Here is a 23,502-nt window from a genome sequence, read left to right as displayed (position 1 = left end):
AGCTTTTGAATAAATAAGCATTTGATAAAAAAAATTCGTATGTTTCTTAAAATTTCGTAATTGACTTTCATATATCAGCAATACTTTCAAAATAAACGGTTCATTTACAAAAATTAGCAACGCTCAATATAAATATTAATTTTCAAATACTCCTGCAAACATACTTAGCGAAAACTGATATGGCATTATTCTAAGCCTTTTGCATAATCATATTTTGTTTCAAAAATTGTGATATACTAAGCTTAAAGGAAATTGATTTGTATTTGTGAAAATTATATAATCATACATAATCAGGCATATGCACACATACATACATACATATATATGTACATGGATATACGGATAGTAAACAATATAGCAAAATTCTTACACTTTCTGGTAATATATAATATTTGGCGAATTATTTACCGAAATATAAAACCAGTCCAATGTCCTTTAGAATATGTTTCATAAATTTTTTATGAAATCTTTTTAAGTTTTTATAAGAGTAAACTCATCTAAAATGGACAATAAGAGACATTTCCAGAGCCACCAGCAAAAATAATTATATTGAAACAATAAAATTGAAACTAGAAAAATCCGAAAACCACCATTATCAACTTACGAGTAATGATCACCAATTGTACAGTGGCACAAAATAGTTAAAAATGGCAGTAAAATAATATTTCACTTGAACTTCTCAGAAATAGAAACATTTACAATAGGCAAGTAGTATTACCGGAAATTACCGGCACCAAAAGGTTATTCACTTTAAGTCCAAAACTGTCTTCAAATTCACTTCCAATAAAACATACCACGAACAACAATAGTAACTTATAGGTAAATACATACATACAAGTACTTATATTTAATTTTGTACTAGATTTTTATGAAATGTTATTATATTATACTTGTAATAGTTAAAATGAAGTTTATAGTAGCGTTGTTTAGTTACAAAAAATGTTTTCATACTTCAATTAAATGTAATGAAATACGCAATTACGTATATAAGAAATTGTTGAATACATTTGAATACACGCATATACATATATGTGAACAAATACATACATAGATATGCGTTACACATTATTATTTGTAAATGCGTAAATTTGAATAATAATAAAGATAATATTAACACATTTACGATCTGAAAATAAAGATATTTGTTTAGCATTTATTGAATTAAATTCTTACATACACACACACACAATTTCATTGTATCAAAACTGTCTAAAATTAAAATCCCAAAACAGAACTAAAAACTATAGAACATAATTCATATTGAACGCATTTTTTTATTTACTTCTCTACTTTTCTACTGCAGAAAGCGCTGCCGCTCGGCTTGCTATAACTAATCAATGGCGCAATTTAGGTGTTGGATACTCGGCCAGAACACTCGGTCTGGGTCCAACTAATTATATTGACTATTCAGATAGTCATATCTGACTAGGTTATTTAATACTGTAATAGGATTCCAGCTAGGCGTGAGTGGTTGACAATATACCTGGTTGGAAAAACTGCTTACGGTTCTTTACTGAAGACTCAAAGCTTGACCATAAACTTGGCTTTGGCTTCTACTAAAAGAAAGCTCGTTTTCCTAATCACTGTTGCGTATTTTGGGCTGAAATTGTAGCTATTAAGCTATTGATTGCCTGGATAGACAAAAATTTGACTACTTTTAGAGAAATCTATACTTTTTCTGGTAGCAAAGCGGCGATTACATCTCTTGGTGAGGTTGTCACTAACTCCATCATTGCTCGCAAATGCCGAATATCTCTTAACGAGATGGCGGAATGTTTCCGCATCCCCTTGATATGTGTGGGAGGGCATAGTGACATACAAGGGAATTGTAAGACAGACGAAATAGCGAGAGGGGACACTACCACTCTCCTGCCTCTTGACATGGAGATATGGAGGAAAGGGATGTCAGGCGCTCATCTATGTCGAAATGTTCAAATATTGCATGTACCTCGTTCCGACTATTGTAGAAGCTGCAAAAATGAGGAGAACAAAGAGTGCGTCAGCCATCTTTTTTGTCACTGTCTAGCATGCCATGCCGCTAGGTTTAGATACTTTGGCTCATCGTTCTTGAATGAAATAGACGACCTAATAGATATAAGAGTCAACCAGATCAATGGGTTTGCACATAAAACAAAATGGTTTAACAAGGAGTTGCAGGTAAACTGCTACTGTGGTATCAATGAATGATACAATGAATCGGTAGCGGTTTGAGTTGGTTTAAATACCGATTGCCACTTCTATCTACCAACCTTCTCTGCTCTAAACTATAGCTTATTACACATAGCCGTCAAGAGAAAATGTTGGCCTAAGAGTAGAAACGTGTGGTGGCCCCATCTGCACTTTTCCTCATATTTTGTATGCACATGTTCCTAAGGATCTGCGTACATGCACGTTTGATGCTTTTAAAAAATGTACTAAAGTAGGAGTAAGATAAAAAATAAATACGAAATGGAACAATTTTCTGAACATTCAAAATGGATCTTTTCCCTGTTAAGTTCGAAAAATTTTGAAAAAAAAACACGAAAACCTCATCTTAAAACTTGAGTCATGAAAGAATGTGTGAAAATAAATTATATAAAAAATTTATAGAAAACTGTGCTACCATCCTCTAAAAATATATTTCATAAAAACTGAATATGACAGGTACTCTAAAGCAAACAACATTCTCTAAATCATATACAGATAAATCTCTCCTAAGCTGCAGTTAGTGGTGCCGTAGCCATAAACATAACCGCAACATTACTTGTCGATTATTCGTGATCAGAACAGGCACTCTGTAAGTTAGGTTTGCGCAGTGAAAAAAAAATTATAAATACTGTATGCAATACATTTCGTAAAAAGAGCTTGGGCAAAGGTACAAACGGAAAACGTAAAAAACTGACAAAATATAGAAATAAGTCAACTGAATTCGAGCCCGAAGATGGCTTGTTACTACCAACGCTGGCTTCGTTACTTGAGTTATCAAAAATCATTCGGTAGTCTAATTCAACTTGTGACGAATTTATAACAGTACATAATAACACATGGACCGCATGCATTTTATTACTGATGAAAACATTGAAACTATTGACGACAATTGTACGGGCACTGAGAGTGTTACTGAAGAATCTAATGAAATTTTCTCAAACGAAAAGACTTTGAATCTAGTTTCAATCCTAAAGCGATTTAGCAGCGATGACTTCGCTGCTTTCGAATTGTTAAAAAAAATTGAGAACCAAGACAATCTAATAAATCAAGTTTTATGTAGTTTATTGACTGAAATGAAATATTTATTTTTATTTACGTTAATACACATTTTTGTTTGAATGATATAGCATCAATATTTTTTATTCAAATAAGAAATTATAGTCAATTAAAATAAAAAATTAAAAAGTTCTAAAATAATCTACTCACCCCTTGAGTGGACACCTCTCTTGGGCAGACAAAATTTGATTGATGGTGAGTGTTCGCCCAAGGGAGGTTTCACTGTATGTGACTATGCGAGCTATACATTAAATCAATTCATGCATCATGCGCACTGACAACAAAATTCTCAGGCAAACCGCAAAAAGAAATTTTCAATTTGATATGCAATTTGTTACATTAACACAAAACTAACACACTCAAAAGCAATTGTTAATTTCACTTACCCAGCACAACACATTTTTTTATTCATTACGATCGCCAACACAAGTGCCAGTATCTATGGCAAAAGTACTTGAACACGCGCCTAGCCGTCTGGCCGACGCTCCACTAAAGCAAAACTCATGCCTTATTGGTCGAAAAACATTGCCTACTGATCAGGGATCACAGCCAATGAGAGCGCCACAACAACTAATAGCAAAGGCATTGCTGCTTGAGGTTGTGGTACGCAGCGGGTATAGCGCACTTAGCAGCTGTAAAAGGAATATGAAAGTACATATATATGAACATATGTACATAGGTATGTAAGTGAACTGTCGAAAAAAGAAAAAAACTTAACCAAACAATTCAAAGGGAAAACTAAATTTTCTAATTACAAGCGTTTTAAATTTTGTTACTTCTGCCTTTGGGTCTGACACGTCTCTACATATACACATATGCGTGGGAATGAGTGCGGATACGTATGTATATATGTATAAGTGGTAATTTCCGTTTCTAACCAAATATTGAAACATTTCTTTTGCTTGAATAGTCAACTTAAGAGGAACCAACTTAGCGCACACGCTGCACACTTTCTCGAACACGCAACGCGTTAACAGACGGAAAATATTTTTGGGATTGCAAAATTAGAAACGGAGTGAGTTAAAAGTGTTAAGAGTGATTTTAGTAAATTTTCTAAAAGAAAAGAGAAATACTAAAAATAATTTGCAAACAGAAAAACTAATAAGATTTTTAAAAACTGTTGATAAAAAAACATATTCTAAAATTTTGGAGCCGTCGGGATTTAATTGCGTTTTTTGAATATTCGAGCAAATTTCGTGCAATTAAAAAAATTCCCAGCATGCCCGGACAATATACGCCAGCATGCTCACCATGTCTATCGGAACAATCAGTGTCCCATCGCAAACACCACAACGTAACTCCGCCACCGCAATCACAAGCCTCGAATTTATCTAACTCCCACTCTTCCCCTTCCTACTCTTCCTCATCAAATACATCACCAACACCGGCACCACCTAAGGAGTCACGTATGTTACGTACCCCAAAATGTGCACGATGCCGCAACCATGGCGTCATCTCTTGTGTCAAGGGTCACAAAAAGCTTTGCCGCTGGCGCGAATGTTGCTGTCCGAACTGTCAGTTGGTTGTCGATCGTCAGCGTGTGATGGCCGCCCAAGTAGCATTGCGGCGTCAGCAATCTATGGAAGCTTTAGAGGCGCAAGCGAGTGGACAAAGCGCTCTAAGCGAAGGTGCTACTACAACAACAAGAACTCCGTCATGCAATTCTAACGAGTGTAAGACAAGTTCCAACTCTTTCCGTACCAAACAGGCACTAATCGCACAGAAAAAAATCTACAAGCATCGCTTGCGTACGCTGCAACAAACAACGCTACATATAACCGCTGCCATAGAAGGTGAGTTTAGTGATTTTTAGTTTAGTTTTTTTGGTTATTGTAACGCAATAATACCTAAAGATCTTGCTGATCACAGATTTGTTGTTCTTGGCATTACTCAGTCATTCAGTCATTTATTTGCCCGTATGCTCAATTGAAGTTCAATTAGTGGGGAGTGTCAGCTCGCCCTGCTATACTGGCGGTGCGCACTTTGATAGACAGTTTCATTTGGCACCAGCTGTCGGCAGCTTCCATTTTACTCACTCCCTCCAAAAAGCACTCGCATCATTTTCAGACTTGCGCAATTCCATACAACTTATTTGGAAAGGATTTTGCATTGCACCCCACTTCGCGCCTCACCTTATGCTATGCTTTGTTTTCGCCCATATACTTTTTGTTTACACAATTCAACAATCCACCTAAACTCAACAACTGAATGTGGTATCAATCAAAATTTTTCTGTTAAATGCATTTCGGTGCTAATATTTGAGCCGCTTTTGTTAAAATATGCTCCGGCGTTAATGGATTGATATATTTTTTTTCCTCTTTGCCACACCAACAAATTAGCTAATATCCATTGCATTGGTTGAACAAATGTCTTATTTGTTGATGGATATTATTTATTATTTTATAAATTTAGTTATTGAAACAAACAAATATACTTTTTTGCTCAACTGGCAGTTCACTTTGTTGAAAATATGATAGATATGTATAATGAATACTCAAATTAATTAAATCGTCCAAGTGAAATTGTGATGGATATGGAAGGCACCCGGCTGACTGACTGGTTCGCTTTCAACACTTTTGATACCAATTTTTCTAGAGATGCAATTAAGTTTTATAAACACGCTGGTAGGTGGCCGCGGATTCGTTTTCGTATATATTGAAATACATATGCCTAGTATACTCAATCAATTTTAAAATTTATCAAGCTGTTAAAATTCAATGTATTACAGTTTCAATACCAAACTTTGCTATGTAAAATTCTAAGAACGTGATAAGTTTAAAATGATTGGAATTGAAATCGAGCATTAATGTATTTAACACTTAACAACGTCAAATTTTTAAAACGGAAAGACAAAAAATGTCTGTACTTAGTTGGCTCACGATTCTATAATATAATAAAAGGTTGTGTAAAGTTTGACAACTGATTCCAGATGCGATTCTATTGATGCAATTTGGAAGCAAAGGAAAAACAGGTTCCTTTCTGAAAAGGCAGTAAAAAATTATCCTTAATCTTATATATAAAATAAAGTCAACTTTTTGTGTGTGTTCGCTAACCGGCCGTGTCTTTGCACCGAATTAAACCAAACTTACACACATTGTTAAGTAGGTATTGAAAATGGTTTACGTATAGTTTGGATACCTATTGGTGGATAGAGCTCGAGATATAGGTCAAAACGTGGACCCGGGTAACCTTCGGATGTGTATGTACAATATGGGTATCAAATGGAAGCTGTTGGTGAATGCTTTAGTTCAGAGTATTTTTCATGCCGCTCCGTGACTAGGGTCTCGAGATAGAGACCAAAACGTGGGCCCTAGAATGTGTTTGTACAATATGGATATCAAATTGAAGCTGTTGGTGAATGCTTTAGTACAGAGTATTTTTCATGCCGCTCCGTGACTGGGGTCTCGAGATATAGGTCAAAACGTGGACCCGGGTAACCTTTTGTTGTGTATGTACAATATGGGTATCAAATGAAAGCTGTTGACAAGTGCTTTAATACGGAGTAATTTTCATACCTATTGATGACTAGCGTCTCGAAATATATGCCAAAACGTGGATCCACCGTGTCTTTGCCCAGCGAAGCGGGCCGGGTTTGCTAGTTATTTATATTTTTAACTTAACCATTGCCGTAGATTTTTCACATATATATTGACAATGCATTTTTGCCATCTATTTTAACAAGTTCTGCAACTTTCGGTAAGTTTCTATATAGTTTTCTATAAGTTTCCCATAAAAAGAATAGACTTCCTATCCCTAGGAGACCTAGGTTCATTTATGTACGAATTTTCAATATTGCCTGTGCCATATCATCAATGAATTGTTTTTTTGGTTGTGTCTTCCAAGTTTTTAATATGGCCCTCAGAAAGTATTTGACTGACTTTGTATTTAAATTTGTCCAGTTTCACAAATGGTTTTTTAAGATGGGCCAATTCTTTTTCCAAGTGGAACCAACGACAATCAGTGTATGATCTAAATCAAATTTCATCTAAATAAAACTACACTGTTATTCTGTGAACGTAAAAGTGTCAACCAAAGGATGGGCCGCCTCGGACTTATTTGATGAGCAATGTGAAATTTTCGTTAGGTATCGGATGAGCATCAATAGACAACTTTGCTCTCTTCCGATCTGGCCCAATCTCACAATCCGTTGCCAAAAAGTAATACACGCAAACTTTTTAGCTGTTTTCAATGAAGTGCTGCATGATTTTAGGGGGCGTCCATAAATTACGTGAGATTTTTAAGGGGGAGGGGGTCGAGTCAAATCTCATCTAATCTTACGTTAGAGAGAGGGGGGGTCTCGGCAAATATCACGCAATTTTTTTTCTGATTGAAACAAAAATAATTATACTATTTTGGTTCATTATCCAGATTGTACATGCTTAAGATTTAATCCTAAGCGTAATCGTAGTATGATTAAGATCATTCACTAATTCGTTCGAAAGAAAATAATTTCATTCATACTTCGACGTTATACATTACTGCTGTCAAACCACCATATTTGTTTTATACCAAATAGCTCAATTTAATCTGAATTTACGGTACAGTGTAGCCCGTCGTTTGTTTTCGCGCCACTATCAGCCGAACGCGCGACTCGATGAACAAGAGCGTACGAGCTGAGTGGCAGCGACACACGGACAGGTTCCAACCTTCTTTGTTTATTCTTGTAAATGTTTTACTCGACTCAGTTCATGCTCTTACTACTGCCACGACGATGTGATAAAATGTGGAATACTGCGAAGCAAAAATTCCCGAAGAAAGAAGAGTTAATACATCGCATTAAACATGAGATTGAACGGCTTCTCAGGGAATCCACTGAGAGAAAAGTTCGGTCTACTTTACCATTCCTTCAAAAGGTAGGTTAAATATATATTTTTTTAAGAAAATACTTTTTTTTTATATAAAGTTTATTGTTACAATTAATAGCATAAAAAAACTGAAACAGTGAAATTCTTGATAAAATATGCTAAAATCATAACTACAAAATATTAGCGCGGTCATTTCCTTCACTGTTTTCACATAATTCAAAATCAGCTTCTTGTGATCAGCGATGATGAGGATGAAGCTATGTCGAACACTACACCATCTAACGTACGTCCCACTCCAGCACAAGATACTATGAAGAAACAGATTGCTAAGCTGCATATGGAGCTTGACCTAAGTGCTGCAGCGCATGCCGGAGTGATCTGCATATGATTCTTCACGACCGTTTTCTGCCACCTCCATACCCTATCACTCAGGTTGATGGACGTTTGACAATTTCGGACTTTAAAGAACATGACGGAAAGTCATTCGCTCCATTTCGAATACGCCTACCGATTCAACCGCTGAATGCCTTCATCAGCACGCCTTATGATCTCTATTGCCCAAGTATTCGTGATAATTTAGAGAAAAGATGCTGCTGTACATGCGGTATTTACTTCGCATCTATCGCAAGAGCTGCAGAGCACAGGCGAGCAGCTCACATTGCACCAGCTAAGCAAGCGCGTATGTTCCGCAAAGTGCGACCCTCACGGATTGTCACAAGACGAGCTAATGAAACAGCGCATGACTCTCCATGGACTGAATTAGAGTAGATATTCTTTTTTTAATCGCAGTAGCTAAGATTTAAGTCTTCTATTGTTAAATTTTTATTACACTTATATTTTAAATTTTATTTTCTCTTTTTACAATAACAATCCAACGAGTTTATATAAGAAACCCACATTTTGAAAAATCCCACGTGAGATTGGGGGATGGGGGAGGGGGTTGAATAAAATCTCACGACATCTCACCAGGGGGGGAGGGAGGTATAGAAAATTAAAAAAAAACACCTCACGTAATTTATGGACGCCCCCTTACCTAATATTTTCTTTTCATTTTGTCTTTTGGGGCATGAACAAACTTAACGCCCTCTTTTACCGACGTTTTGTGGCACAACAAAAACAATACTGTCCTACTAACTTTTTAAGCAAAAGTTTTCATTTCTATGCTTTTGAGTACTTTTTCTTTAGATTTTGCTCTGAATAAAAAGTAGATTTGCACATAACACTTTGAATTTTTTCCGCTAAATAACTGATCACAAGCTTAACAGAGCAATCAGAGCATCCAAAGCAATTTTTAAGCTTTTTGTAAAGAAGATCATGGTTTACTAAGTCAAATGTCTTAGAGAAATCAAGAAGACTTAGAAGAGTTAGGCCACTATTGTCAAACTGTATTCTTATCTCGTCAAGTATTTTCAATAATTGAGCGTACCACTTTACAAGCAAAAACTAAAAGTTCGCTGCACACCCCTGAGTCTTAAGTAGTATTTTCCCAAGGTGATTTGGAAAAACATTTGTTTTTTGTTCTGGCCGAACACAGGGATCGTATTTTTACATTTTTCGTTATAGCTTCGGCATTCACAGGCGAGTAAAACATTGCAGAACTTTCCTCCAATGAAACAAACAAATTATAGCAAGACACTTTGTTTTTTTGCTGATTTTACAGGGACATATAGGAACTATTTCCATATGTAACTATGCATCTCAAATCGAAGCATATGACACACATTTGTTTAATTTTTTGAGCAAAAAATTTTGATTTTCATTTTAGCCGCAAAATGTTTAGTTCTTATTTTTCAACCATTAACTGTATTATTCGGCGACTGGGACTTAAATTACTATAAGTTTTTACATTTAGAATAATTAATATAATATATTTGAATTATATTTTATTTATTTCTTAGGAGGAAGTTTGACTATTTTTTTAGGTTTATGAAACAGTGAAAAGAACCAAATTAAGTTATGTATTACTACATAAATATGATTTGTTTGATATTAGGAAATAAATATTCACATTGCACTTATATGGTGACGTACTAGGTTGTTCAATAAGTTTTGTGGTTCGATAAGAAAAACACAATTTTATGGTTTTTTCTTTTGCAAACTGAAGCTTTTTCACGATTTTTCCCTTCAGCTGGCATAATTGGTTACAATAATATTCAAAGTTTATTGTTTTACCAGTCTGGAAGTAATCCACAAAAAAAATTCCTCTCGCATCCCAATAAACTGATGCCAATACCTTCTTGGCCGATTTCTAGACACGAACTCATTTTGGAGCCGAAGAGAGTCAATGCACACCCCTCTTTAGCCTCTTGCTATGATTTAGGATGGTTATAGACCCAAGTCTCATCCAAAGTGATAAATGGAGGCACAAAATTCACTTTGTTCTTTCGAAAACGCTGAAAAAGTCGCATTCGAATGTGAGTTTTCCTTGATATTCGATTCCTCTCGCGAATACACTTCAGTCAGTACGTCGACTTCACAGTCGAAAAAGCATGCTCACTAGATTAATCGGATGTTAAATGTCGTATATATAAAGTTTTTTATGTAGGGAATCGAAAAAACTTTATGTTCTGCCTGGACCTGTAGTAGCTCCGAAACTACTATAGGCAAATAACACGTTGGTAAAAATATAGTTTGGAGGCATTTGTTCGAAACTGAACCAATAAAGTCGGAATAAGCAGTAAACGAGAATCTTGGCCCCTTCTCATCTCTGCTATAGTAGATGTGAAATGCTGCATATTTCTTGCAGGCATGTCCCGCCGATAATCACAGCCGCAAAAACATCCAGCAGTTTTATAAAGGCACTTTCCCAATAGAGTGTCCATTCAAAGTGCATTCCGTAAACTATAGTCCGTGTTCCGTTTGCAGAGATCATCAGAGTTAGTTAAGGACAACAGCTGAGGTTTTTTGGTAATTTGTTGGAATCGATATTTTTTCGTGGCAGGTTCCAAGTTTAGTACACAGCCTATCACTGTGAAGGTTTGAGGGTTGCATATATATGTATATAGAAAGACGCTTCAGCCACGGATGAATTGGGTCACAAAATCGAAATTTTTTTTCTTCACTCATCTTATAGTAAATCATTTCAAAAATGTTGTGTCAAAATTTTAAGTGGATCGGAGCGGAACTCTCAAAGTTATAGCCTTTGTAGGCACTCTACCTCGAATGCGGAGCATAGATAATTTTTCAGAGTCATTTTTTCAAACGCGTTTTTCCCGAAACGACTTCTTAAAAGTCGGTGCCAATCACAACTCCGAAACTATTCAACCGATTCTTTTCAAATTTGGCACACGTTTTCTAAATCAAAAATACCTCCCCCCCACACTGTTTTTTTTTATTTTTTTTTTTTAAGGTTATTTTTCACTTACAAATATGGCGAAATTTTTCGCCAAAAATGCTCGTTTTACGTTTTTTTTTTTTTTAATTTTATTCATGTGGGGGGGAGCATTACGTCATACTTTAACTGAAAAATTCGACTTTTTTAGTTTCAGATGATTCTACGACGAATGCCGATTGGCACCGCAGAGCACCTCTCGAAAAACATATCTCCAAAAAAACTCTGTCATGGGCTTATTTGTCAATATTTTATTATTAATATTTTTTAAAAACTTATTGAAAAGATGTACAATAACATGCAACTGATTTTATTAAAGTATCTTAAGCCATATTTCTGTAAAAAATTCAAAAAAAAAGTGTTTTTTTTTTAGCGCTAAACCCTACCACCCCCTTAAATATTATAGGAGTCCACTTTTTAATTGTTGAGACCAAATTCCCAAATAAATTTTTCGAAAATGTGCGCCGAATAAGCTGGGCCTCGACTAATTTTTTTTTATTCTTTGAAAATATATACTTTTAGATGACATTTTAAGAACTAATAAAAAAAAAAAAAAATAATTGGCGCGTACACTTCTGTTAGGTGTTTGGCCGAGCTCCTCCTCCTATTTGTGGTGTGCGTCTTGGTGTTGTTCCACAAATGGAGGGACCTACAGTTTCAAGCCGACTCCGAACGGCAGATATTTTTATGAGGAGCTTTTTCATGGCAGAAATACACTCGGAGGTTTGCCATTGCCTTCCGAGGGGCGACCGCTATTAGAAAAATGTTTTTATTAATTTTGCTTTCACCGAGATTCGAACCAACGACCTCTCAGTGAATTCCGAATGGTGATCACGCACCAACCCATTCGGCTACGGCTAACACAAATTTAGCACTTCCTTAATCGCACAGCCCCAGTCATTAGAACAAGCACTTGCATATAAAGTATGTTCGTACGTATTTTACCACAAATACAAGTGGATGGTCTCGTATGCCCAATCACTGATTTGGCGATTTTTTGCTGTTGTTTTTTTTGCCTTTGTAAACCCCAAAATACATCACACAAACAATTTTCAACATATGACTTATGCACGAACTTCTCGAATTGCACTACAAAACGCATGCAATCCGCAGACGTGTCAATTCCTGTCTGATGGTGCCACACTGTCTGGGACGAGGCAGACATACTGTCGCCTCTGAACCCAACACCAGCAGACCGACAGTCTCAATGGCCACGGCGGCGACCCACTCAGAGAAACCAAATTACTTTGTAATTCGATGCTTTAAGATGCGTAAAATAGTATAAACTGCAGTATAGGCAAAATACGCTGACAAACAGAGATGAAAGTACGCGGGTCTTTCGATGCTCAAAACAAAAAAAAGATACAAATGCAGGAAATGCAGCCACAGCAGCAACGATAATAAACAAAGTCAGCGCAACTGAAAAAACACATACGTTGTACGATATAACAATAACAAATTACAGCAAACTAACTAATTGTAATTGGAGTCATTTGTAAGGACATGTGCTGACGATATCCTTCAAACTCGAATGACTTGAAAAACTCACGCACACGTATACGTACATATAATTATTGTACACATGAATGTGTGCTATTGTGTACATTTGTATGCCTTTGGTCAGCGAAAAAGTACTTGAGCAACTATTAATTTGGTGAGTGCGGACTCATTAACCATACATACACACATTTAAAGAAAGCAGGAAAACACTTGAAATTGCGCGTTCCATCTGGTTTCCAGAGAAATCCGATGTTTACGTGAATTCACGCGGAGAAACTCACAATCGTATGTATATTTGCATGTACATGAATACATACAAACATCCTTTTGCATCCACTCATTCGTGAGGATCAATTATCAAATTACCAACTCGCCGTTAGATTGCAGTGTCTAATTGACGAATTAGTTACTTCTTCTACAGCGACTTCAAAAAATTTCACAGTTAAACGCATCGGTGACTGTCTAACAAAAACTGCTAGGGAGCTGTTATTCATCTTCGCTACAAATATAATAATTATTCATCTAAATGTGTTAAAATTACTTACACTTACACCCATGAACCATATTCATACACACATGCACATACATACATATATGTCTATAAAATATGCTTCAGTGGCACTGTTTCATTTTCTTCTTCACTTTTTTCCAGAATACAAGCAACGTTTTCCCACCATCAACTCACCGTTACTGGAGCGTATCCGTAAGAGACGCGCCTTTGCCGACCCCGAACTGAATTGGGTAAATCTCGATACAGCAGCGTTACTGAACACATCGACGCCTTTGACATCATTTCACACCGCTGACGTACCCCAACCGCCCATCGCTATGTCAGATGCTCTTCCACATGGTGTACCCAACGCTTTTTTGTGTTCGCCACCACTGCCGCCTTTCTTTGTCACGCCTACTTTGTTCTCTTCTTCTGCGTCTGATGCATTTTCCTATGGTAGTGACTTTGAGAATTATTCTTTGGCGGCGCAATCCCCTTGCCCTGGTAATGTGGATGTGTCCATCCAGAGCGTCAACCCATTGTCAACTTCCTTACCAAAAGAGATAGCAACAAGTGCGATTTGCTCGCAAGAACAAATACAAACCTTTAGAGCTACAACTGAAGAATTAATTACGCCCATTAAAAAACCAAAACTTAACTTTTCAATAGAATCTATTATTGGTCTTAGTATATAAGTAAATATATAAATGTATATTGCATGTTTGTAAACTTTCATGGCCAGTTTTTCAGTGCAAGTTTATGTCTGCTTTCCCATTAAACTAAGTTTTGCAGGGTTAATCCCAGTTTAAAAATGCTTCACAGTTAAATTAGCACTCAAAACCTGGCACTTATTAATTGTTAAGCATTTTTTTATTACGTGATATATTGTAAATATGTGTGTATGTATACATTTATAAGTATATTGCCCTTAAAAATAAATAATAAATATAAACAGCTCAAATTATTATCACTGAAGTCATTATATATTTTTATTGTGATACAGAGCAAAGTGGAGCAATTTGATTCTTGAAGAAGTTAGGCTGAGTTCGACCAGGCTAGACGACATCTCATTTGCAAACCGATAAACGGAGTTCTCGAATCTCCCAAATGATGGAGTTGGTAGCTAGTAAAAATTAACACTTTAGTAACACTTTTTGTTTATAGCTTTGGATTCATACATAATACATAGGCTGAAAAGTCCCAGGCCTAACACATAAATGGCACTAGTTTTATTGCAATCACCTCTTTTTCAGTTAGTACTAACATTAAAAACACAGCTGTTAAAATTTCATGATATTCTATTCATTAGTTCGCGGGTTGTTGTGCTAAGAGTGACGCTGCATTTGTTATTTTCAAAACAATGGATCAAAAAGAATTACATGTTTTAATTTTACACTGCTTCTCGATGGAAAAAGTTACGGTTCAGCCCATGAAGCAATAATAAACGAACTGTTTTAAAATGTCATTTGCATCACCCCTGCTTTTATAAACATGCCAACAGATGCGGGTTGATTTTTGTATATTTTTATACCCATACTAATTTCTGGCGAAACAATGGAAAAATTAACATTGTTGGTTGAAAACTGTTTTATCATTTTTAAAAAATATATTTCATGACGATCAATATTCACAATTCCTCTGAACCAGTTTTGGAAGTGCTTCGTCCTTTAAATTGTGTTTCTGGTTTTTTAAATTGTGTGGAACCCAACGCGAATTCATCTTTTTCACCAAAAACTGTCTCAATCTCACAGTACGTAGCATAACGGTTTTCCTCAATTGTCACATCGCACACATCATCGATATTTTCTGGCACAAAAACTAGTTTTGGATGAATTCCTCGGAATCCATCGGTAAGCAAACAGCGGCTACGAGAAAATTTATTATACCAGTGTTTTACGGTCTTACGGCGTCTTCAAAAGACGCGCTTAGATTTTTTTTTAAATAAAACATATAAAAACTTAGATTCTTTCTGGTTTCTCTATTTTTATTCAAAATACAGCTCTTAACTGTTATAAGTGAAAAATATCATCAGGTCTACAGGTAAAATCCGCCAAACAGTTGATTCATGAATGGCTAATTATTGACAACATGGAGATATCGATGTTGAAGGTTGTTCAGCAACTATTTGCGCTACACAATATTCGCCACAGAATGTTCCCGGTTTAATTTCGTTTCTTTGCCAAGATGAATTTTTAAAATTACTGTAAGCAACATTAATATGTATTCTCACTAGGGGTGGGATTATTTTCGAATAATATTCGAATAAACATTATTCGAATAAAACGAATAGTACTATTCGTTTCAAATAATTCGAATAGTTAATTATTCGAATACCTTACTACCTTACTATTCGAATACCTCACTATATATTCATTTACATCAGGGAGAAAATGCTTTTAAAAATATAAAAATTACATTGGCCCTTCTCATGGTGCATGCACTTGTACATAAACCGATTAGTAGTCCGCTAATCTAAATAAATATTTACCAAAAATATTCGAATAGTGAAGTATTCGAATAGTGATGTATTCGAATAGTAAGGTATTCGAATAGTAAGGTATTCGAATAGTAAGGTATTCGAATAGTGAGGTATTCGAATAGTGAGGTATTCGAATAGCATTATTCGAATAAACGAATAAAAAATTCGAATAAATATTATTCGAATTACGAATACCTCTCGAATAAAAGATTTTATTATTCGAATAATTTTTATTCGAATAGTCCCACCCCTAATTCTCACACATCAAAAAGTTTTGAAGATAAAAGTTTGCCTCTTTGGCACTGGTTGCATTTATGTAGGTATATAAATATATATGTACTTATCAAATCTCCAACGTTAAATTAGTAAGGCTTCACTTACCCAAATTAAATAATCAAAAACTTATCTAATAGGACTATGAATAAGTTCGTGCGGTTTTACAACAGATGGCGTAACTTGATTATTATTCCATCGATCCACATTTCCAAACATTCATTGGAGAGCTACTGTCGTAAGGCACAAACGTCAGTATAAGTTTTTTATTTGAAGCGTAAACAACAATATTTTTACCACACTTGAAAATGTCGAATTTCGTGCCAAATAATGTGTTTTTGCGGGGAATTCTTCTTCATTATTTTAATATGAAGAAAAAAGCAGCCGAAAGTCATCGTATCTTGGTGGAAGTTTATGGTGAGCATGCTCTAGCTGAGCGAACGTGCCAGAAGTGGTTTGCACGCTTTAAAAGTGGTGATTTTGGCTTGGAAGACGAAGAACGCGAGGGTGCGCCGCCAAAGTTCATGGATACCGAATTGGAGGAATTGCTCGATCAAGATCCGGCTCAAACGCAAGAAGAGGTTGCAAAAACTTTGGGAGTTGATCAATCAACCATTTCCAAACGTTTAAAAGCCATGGGAATGATCCGAAAGGTAGGCCATTGGGTGCCGTATGAATTGAAGCCAAGAGACGTTGAACGCCGTTTTATGGCATGCGAACAACTGCTTCAACGGCACAAAAGAAAGGGTTTTTTGCATCGCATTGTGACTGGCGATGAAAAGTGGGTCCATTACGACAATCCAAAACGTCGGGCAACGTATGGATACCCTGGCCATGCTTCAACATCGACGTCGGCGCAGAATATTCATGGCCTGAAGGTTATGCTGTGTATCTGGTGGGACCAGCTGGGTGTTGTGTATTATGAGCTACTGAAACCGAATGAAACGATTACGGGGGATGTCTACCGACGACAATTGATGCGTTTGAGCCGAGCACTGCGAGAAAAACGGCCGCAATACGCCGATAGACACGACAAAGTTATTTTGCAACATGACAATGCTCGGCCACATGTTGCACAAGTGGTCAAAACATACTTAGAAACGCTCAAATGGGATGTCCTACCCCACCCGCCGTATAGTCCAGACCTTGCGCCATCCGATTACTATCTCTTCCAATCGATGCAACATGGCCTGGCTGACCAGCACTTCCGTAATTACGATGAAGTCAAAAAATGGATCGATTCGTGGATTGCGGCAAAACCGACCAAATTTTTCACAAAGGGAATCCGTGAATTGCCAGAAAGATGGGAAAAAGTAGTAGCAAGCGATGGACAATACTATGAATATTAAATTTGTAACCATTTTACGTCAATAAAGTTTCAAATTTCGAAAAAAAACCGCACGAACTTATTCATAGTTCATTACGAATTAGTTTATAGCTTATGGGGTTAGGGGTAGTCAAAGGCCCAAAAAATTATGATTTTCAATAATTTTTTTTTTTTGCTAGTGAATTGCTTTATTTTACAAAAATAAAAACATAGCATTAATACATTATGTATCGACTTGACTTTAGCAAAATTTCAACAAAAGAAATGAATAATTGTAAAATTTATGGCGGTTTGTGTGGAACGCGCTTCTCCAGAAGTCCCTTGCGGTGACCATCACAAGTCCTTGGAGATTCATCTAAAACACTGCACAACAGCATTTCTGATGATTGGGTTACGATACATGTTTTTAGTCCAATTTTTAATGACAATTTCAAATTTGTAACTGAAATTCCTGTATCAGCTCTATATGACACATTTGACATTTTGTAATAAAACACTATAGATTTAAAGATTATTTTATTTTATTGCCTTCTTAAGTTTAAAAAAGTTTTCTTTTATATAATTTCCTTGCTGAAGTTGAAGGCAAAGAACTGTTGTTAATGCTCCAAAAATAGTCGGCCATCATGTGTGTGTTCCAGTAACCTTGATAGCGTTCCTTCATCGTACGAAGGTCCTGGTGGAATCGCTCGCCCTGTTCTTCGCTGAGATCCCCAAGATTGGCTGGAAAATAGTCCAGATGGTCGTGAAGAAAGTGTAACTTAATGCTCATATTACATCCAACCCTTTGGAAGTGAGCCATTAGTTGTTCGACGTGCTGAGAATAGTCAGAACTTTTCTTATTTCCTCAGAAATTTTGAACAAGCCAAACAAACTCATTCCATGACATTTTCTCAATCACTGTCATAGTGTCTATGAAATTTGAGTCTTTTATTAATGACCTTATCTGTGGCCCGTCAAAAATACCCGCTTTTATCTTTTTTGCACTCAATTTCGGAAACTTTTTAGGCAGAAAAAGAAAACAATTTCCATTTTTGTCAAGAGCTTTAAGAAATTGGTTTATAAGCCCCAGTTTTATATGTAACGGAGGTAAAATTATACGATCCCTTGATACTAAAGGTGGGTTTATCACGTTCTGTTGTTCTGGTACTAACGCTTAGCTCTACTATCCCATAAGCAAAGAAAACAGGGAAACTTTGTGTAACCACCTTGTTGGCCTAAAAGAAAGTTTACCATTTTTACATCGACACATATGACCCAATTGTGTTCCGCATATTTAATTTTGTCTAAAACCAGAGCAATAGTTGTATATTCTTCTTTTGCTTTAGTAGAATGTGCAATAGGCAATGAGCCCAATTTGTTCCCATTGTGTAAGAGAACACATTTTAAACTCCGTTTTGATGAATCTATAAATAAACGCCACTCACTAGAAACGTAATTTTGTAACCCCATTGCAGCCATTAAACCAGGTACATTTTTACAAAATACAAAGTCATCTTCTTCAGCAAAATATTCAAGGAAAGTTTGTTCTCTTCTGCGATAGTAAGAAATTTTAGTTTCTTTTGTGACTAAGTTTCTTTCTTTTAATCTAGACGCCAAAATTTCTGAACAGGTCTTTGACAGTCCCAGATCTCTAATGAGGTCGTTTAAATCATCTTGGTTAAATGGTTTTGGTGTTCCCATGTCACAATCAAAGTCACTATCGCTATTGTCTGTTTTTGCCTCAAAATGTAAAGGTTCTTCCTGTGAAGCACCAGGTTGAGGTTCAGATGACATCGTAGGGCTCAAAACACGTCTATGTGCCGATCGTATGGAAGGATATTCTCATTTGCCTCGATTTTTTCGGTTAATGCCAGTTATTTTTATCATACAAAAATAACAGTCGTCGTGGTGGTTCACAGGTTCAATCCAGATCATAGCAGTTTCGTATCTAAATTTATTCCTTTTCTTATTCGTCCACAAACGTAGAAACTCAACGCACGTTTTGCACACCTTTAGTGGAATCCAAGGCTTATTTTTCATTTCCATTGGGTGACCGAAGTAATTTTTGTACGCCTCATTTACGAACGATGTCACATTCAAACGGTTTCCTTGAAACATATACTCTCCGCAAATAAAACAAAAACTATTCCGGTCATTTATACAAACTCGTCTTGACGATGCCATAACAAATAATATTAAGAAAACTTAATATTTGTTTAAATATTCTTCAATTAACACTGAAATATAGTGATTTTTTTGTGATAGCTATAACTCGTAAACAAGAGCTGTTACAAAAAAAATGAGGGTATATTTAGAATCAGCGTTGTCAAATTAGTAAACATCAAGTATCAAAAGTCATTCATCAGACAAAAAGTGCGATTTTGTTTTTTTGTGAAATCAATCGGACAAGAGAAATTAGTTTGCTGTTGCTTACGTAGCATTCTACCTTCTCGAGTGCTATCGTTAGCGCGCTTATCTTCCACTTTCATACGTGCAGCTTCCAGCTACTTGCTCTCGAATGCTCCGGAACGCCCGAGCCCCCTTTGTCAATTGTTGAATAACTCGAAAAGTATTTGTCGGATTCACTTCAAATCTTCACACAATATTTTTAAAATATTATACTAAACAAAAAGCAAAAAAAAAAATAAAATTTTTTGAAAATTCTGACTACCCCTAACCCCTTATATTAATATATTAGCTATAAGCATTGAAGTTTTTCGAGAAGGGAGTTTTTTAATGAAATATTTTGGATTTACTTATAATACAAAAATAAAATTTACATACCAAAAATAAACAGGTTGATGTGATAAATAACCAAATTTTAGAGTTTTTCGCAAGGGCCTAGAAAATACTTTGAAGAATATCGATGTGCAGAGATGAGGAAATAAAATAAAATCCTGACTTGCAATTTTTTTTATTAAAAAGATTTAGATGTTAATAAATTTCATTTTTTTATTTTTCATTTAAACTACGTTTTAAAATTTTTTTACCTAATTTTACTCTAGTAAATTTGGCATGTAATTTAAAGCCGTACTAAGTAAATGACCATTCATATTGATAAAAATTTAATTAGTTTCCTCTAAACATTTAGAACACTTTACATTAGGTTTAAATAGGGCTCTTTCCGAGAGTAGATTTTGTATATTTTCGCTGCGCGTCCTATATTAGTCCCATTTTACTCAGAACTAGTCAGCCAGGTTTCGCTTCAATGCGGCTCATTGAGTTTGGGATAAAATATTTATCTTCCTGCAGTTAATATATTTATGTTTTAAATTTGAACCAAATCGGATAATAAATACGATGTCTCGACCCCAGTGTCACCTATCGGAAAGTCGTGGAAAATTGGCTTGACGCCAACCTTATCCTATGAGTTTATTTTCCATGTGAAGCCAAATCCTTCTCCGCCTGATCTATCCAATGCAGATGAGGCCTTTCTCTTCCTCTGCTACCACCACCTGGTACCGCATCAAAATACTTTCAGAGCCGAAGTGTTTGTATCCATTCAGATGGCATGACCCATTCAACGAAGCCGCTATATCTATATGCGCTGCGCGTCAACAATGACGTGTCTGCCGATACGCGATTGCGCCGGCTGCTTGTTTGGTGACAGGAGGTACTTCGTTTTGTCCTTGTTCCCCACCAGTCCCATTAGTTTTGCGGAAATTACAAATTCAGGCATCGCGGCAAATAGGCAACTCCTTTCTGCACTGTCGAAGACAACTTTAAAATCGGCAAAAAAACGTGTGTGTATCGATTCTCCTTTCATCGGTATTTTCCAATATTTGGCCTATTGTAATTATAAAGTCGTTTGCAGATTTTCCAAGTCTAAAGCCACACTGATAAGATCCAACCATTTGATTGGACCTTATACGGTAAAATCTTATACGCTATATTTAGAAGGCTAATCCCGTGGTAATTGGTACAGATTACAGTATCACCCTTCTTGTGGATTGGGCAGAGCACACTTACATTCCTATCAACTGGCATGCTTTTATCCGACCATATTTTGCAAAAGAGCTGATGCAAGCATTGAATAGCTCAGCCGGCAGTCCATCGGCTCCCACTGCTTTGTTGTTCTTTAGTCCTTCTAATAATACGTCTCTCTACCTTTTTTAGCTCCTGGTAGCAGTCTCACATGGCTCGCATTGCTCCGGATCGCAGCATGGCTCTATAGGCAGCATTCCTTCTTTGCGTGACAGCATGACCTTCCTCGTTGTACCAATTGTAATTACTGCTATACAGTAAAACTGCACTGTTGTCATCACTAAGTGCTTACTCGAATAATAAACATACTCATTTTTGGCTTCACAACCACCTTAGCACTAATAATCAAACCACTAATTTTGAACGATTTTATCTCTGGAAACGAACTGTTTTATTTATGTTCAAATCCTAATGATAGTTACGCATCAATCCATTTAGCTACAGTGGCCGCTATTTTTCTTGGTGGCTTAAATTATCCCAGCAAGATTTGAATATATTATATATATATAATTGGCGCGTACACCCTTTTTTGGGGGTTTGGCCGAGCTCCTCCTCGTATTTGTGGTGTGCGTCTTGATGTTGTTCCACAAATGGAGGGACCTACAGTTTCAAGCCGACTCCGAAAGGCGGATATTTTTATGAGGAGCTTTTTCATGGCAGAAATACACTCGGAGGTTTGCCATTGCCTGCCGAGGGGCGGCCGCTATTAGAAAAATGTTTTTCTTAATTTTGGTGTTTTCACAGAGATTCGAACCTACGTTCTCTCTGCGAATTCCGAATGGTAGTCACGCACCAACCCATTCAGCTACGGCGGCCGCAAATTTAGATACTTCTTCTCAAATTGGAATATTTACCTACATTGCGCTCTCTCATTGCATGTTTGGCAAGTTTCTTGCGTGGTTTTGTAATCAAAGATAACTAGATGTGAAACTTATTCATTTTGAGAGAGAGCGCGCCCATGAGGACGTTTCAAAACTTGGCAGCACTCACACATTATGGGATTTTGAACAACTGATAGGCGAAATGGCAGACCGCCAGAAGAAACGCGCCAAAAATAACAGACGAAAACAGTTCGTTTTTGCTTAATGGAGAAATGACGTGTTGAAATGTTTATAATTATTTGTCTTAAAATTAATTCAATTGAAATGTAATAATTTGAATTTAAGTGAGTTTGTAGAATCCAAAGCTCGTTATATCCTTTTCGACTTCTACTTTTAATTAGTCTTATGTACATAATGTAATTTTATTGAAAACTGTGTGTTGGTTTATGTAAATTTGTATATACGTAAATATTCTATGGTTGAAAAGCGTAGGTAAGGGAACTGAATTTGTGTTTGAGATATTTTACAAAAATTAAAGATAATCTGCTTTAACTTATTCTGTTCGTTGTTTGAGAATTTTTTTTTGTTACCCAATTTCTGTGTTATATTAAAAAATCGCAATAAGTCATGTTTTTAATTATAACTTATGTTTTTCGCGTTCATTACTTTATTATTATTAAATTACTTATGTATATCAGTTTTAAATAATTTCATTTACATATAAATTTTGAAATTTTTGGCTTATTTATGTACATATTTCATACGGTGTTTACGAGTGATATAAGGCTATTGGGCAACCGCACACTAAATACTAACCTCAATGGTGGTGTGCAAACTAAAAATTCCAGACCCTTGGTTCAAAAATACCCAATTCATGTTTCTACCGGTGTGGCAATATTGGAAAATGTTATAAAAAATGCACATTTTTCAGCGCTCTCACGAGGAAAAGAGTTTCACATCTAGTCATCTATGTTTGTAATAACTTGTACAAGTTACTTGCACGCGAACAAACCATATAACTATAAACAGAACTCAGCTGATGTTCACTTTTCGCAGATTCACAATGGGATTTGCTCATAAATTTTTAAACTTTCCCAATGATTGGATTAAACCACGACAGCTAACCAGGGTAGTCATCCAGCTCTTGTTGAAAATGGCATCAGTTAACTTATCTTCAATCGTAGTGGCGTACTGCTTAGTCAAAGAAACCAGAGAATTCTCTTCCGCACTGTTGAAGCACACAAACTTTGGCAAACTGGTAAATCTGACT

The sequence above is a fragment of the Anastrepha obliqua genome, chromosome 2 (assembly GCF_027943255.1).
Source record: "Anastrepha obliqua isolate idAnaObli1 chromosome 2, idAnaObli1_1.0, whole genome shotgun sequence".
Classification (NCBI taxonomy): Eukaryota; Metazoa; Arthropoda; class Insecta; order Diptera; family Tephritidae; genus Anastrepha; species Anastrepha obliqua.
Note: the sequence above shows the minus strand (reverse complement) of the source record.